Raw genomic sequence first — 2,191 nt, forward strand, 5'->3', positions numbered from 1 at the left:
TATCTTACCAGGCATCTTTATCTCCTGCCCCTCCACTGTCCCTCTGCAGGTTTCAAGTAGAAAAGTTTTTTTCTGGCAGCTTAAATATGCTGTGCTCATCCACATGGTCTCCTTTTATTTTGAAATAGTTTTTATCTCCCTACCCAACTGAAAGTTTTTATTGGTTTCTCTAATTTTAATTCAGGCACTGGATTCTCTTAAGGTCTTTCCCATAATCCCAGAATAGAGTTTGATTTTCCTCTTTACTACTTCTTCCCCTTCTGTATAACGTTTTAATACTTATTATATTGTGTTTGCCATATTCTGTGTGATATTATCATCGCCACACTCCTTTTTACATTTTTTGGAACTCTTCACTTCAAACAGTTCTCCTCTCTTGACTTTCCAAAGTGCTTGGATTACAGGCATGAGTCACAGCCCCTAACTCTACTTTTTTGCTTTGTTACTAATGGTTAAGTAATTATTTACTATGCATTAATATATTGCTATAAGCACTTTAAATGTATTGGTTCATATAATGTTAATCTTAACCCTTTAATGTAATAATAGCTGTTATCTCTATTTGACAGTAGATTTTAAAAAATCTCAAGCAGAGAGAGAATCAGTAGCTAGGCCAATGTTTTACATATAGAAAATAATGGATCCCAAGTATTCAAGCTCCAATTCTCTCGATCCAGAGCCTGTTCTGTTAAACATAAAATACTCATCTGTTAGATAAAACTATAAAACATAAAGGATATAAAGCAATTGACCAAAGTCATGCCTTGGTTAATAATTATAGTTAGAAAGCAGAAGAATTAGGCATCAAATGTGAAACAACTGTGAAGTGGAAGGAGAACATGGCTAGTGCAGTGTCGTGAAACCATAGGAAATGTTCCTAAAAATAATCAGTATTTGAAAAAGTTTGGACCGGGCACAGTGGCTCAAGCCTGTAATCCCAGCACTTTGGGAGGCCGAGATGGGTGGATCACGAGGTCAAGAGATGGAGACCATCCTGGTCAACAAGGTGAAACCTTGTCTCTACTAAAAATACAAACGATAGGCCGCCATCATGAACGACACAGTAACTATCCGCACTAGAAAGTTCATGACCAACCGACTACTTCAGAGGAAACAAATGGTCATTGATGTCCTTCACCCCGGGAAGGCAACAGTGCCTAAGACAGAAATTCGGGAAAAACTAGCTAAAATGTACAAGACCACACCGGATGTCATTTTTGTATTTGGATTCAGAACTCATTTTGGTGGTGGCAAGACAACTGGCTTTGGCATGATTTATGATTCCCTGGATTATGCAAAGAAAAATGAACCCAAACATAGACTTGCAAGACATGGCCTGTATGAGAAGAAGAAGACCTCAAGAAAGCAACGAAAGGAACGCAAGAACAGAATGAAGAAAGTCAGGGGGACTGCAAAGGCCAAGGTTGGTGCTGGCAAAAAGCCGAAGGAGTAAAAGGTGCCGCAATGATGTTATCTATGGCCGTTGTGGATTTTTCACGAGAAGCTTATTAATAAACTAAAAACTTAAAAAAAAAAATACAAACAATTAGCTGGGCATGTTGGCTCGTGCCTGTAATCCCAGCTACTCAGGAGGCTGAGGCAGAAGAATTGCCTGAACCCAGGAGGCGGAGGCTGCGGTGAGCCAAGTTCGCACCATTGCACTCCAGCCTGGGTAACAAGAGCAAAACTCCGTCTCAAAAAAAAAAAAAAAAAGAAAGAAAGAAAGAAAAGTTTAACAGGGTAAGCCAAATAGTTGTTAATTGATAAAGTAGATCCTGAAGGAAGTGAAAACAGAGAGGAACAAGAGAACATAATTAATGTTCACAATGTGTACGTCCAATTATTCCTCAGAGACAGAAAAGAAAAGAGCATATTAGGGGTAAATGGACGGAGATGCTGTAATGGAGGTGTGCTGAAAACACTGATGCACAAATATGTTGTCTCAGAAAAGTTGTAGGAGAATTACCTGTTACAAGTGATGAAAACAGGTCAGATTGGGAATTTAAGACAAAAAAAGTGGCTTGGGAAAATCTCCCTGAGGAATAAAAACGAAGGCTGTAAGGCTGATAATGTGATGTAGGAATCATGAAAAATTGATTGAAAACCTTACAGATAGAGAGACTGTGAATAGCATGAAAATAAAAGTTCTATCTGTGTAGTGTCAGAAGTAAAATATAAAGAAATAGGTAGT

General features: G+C 38.3%; 1 pseudogene across 1 annotated transcript; it reads left to right on the plus strand.

Annotated features, from left to right (window-relative positions):
* Nucleotides 1-1,037: 1,037 nt before the first annotated feature.
* On the plus strand, nucleotides 1,038-1,468 carry LOC100385442 (small ribosomal subunit protein eS24 pseudogene; annotated as a pseudogene). The gene has a single exon (XR_013531735.1). The product of XR_013531735.1 is annotated as a small ribosomal subunit protein eS24 pseudogene (transcript).
* The last annotated feature ends 723 nt before the right edge of the window (nucleotides 1,469-2,191 follow it).

This window comes from Callithrix jacchus, chromosome X (genome assembly GCF_049354715.1).
Source record: "Callithrix jacchus isolate 240 chromosome X, calJac240_pri, whole genome shotgun sequence".
Taxonomy (NCBI): Eukaryota; Metazoa; Chordata; class Mammalia; order Primates; family Cebidae; genus Callithrix; species Callithrix jacchus.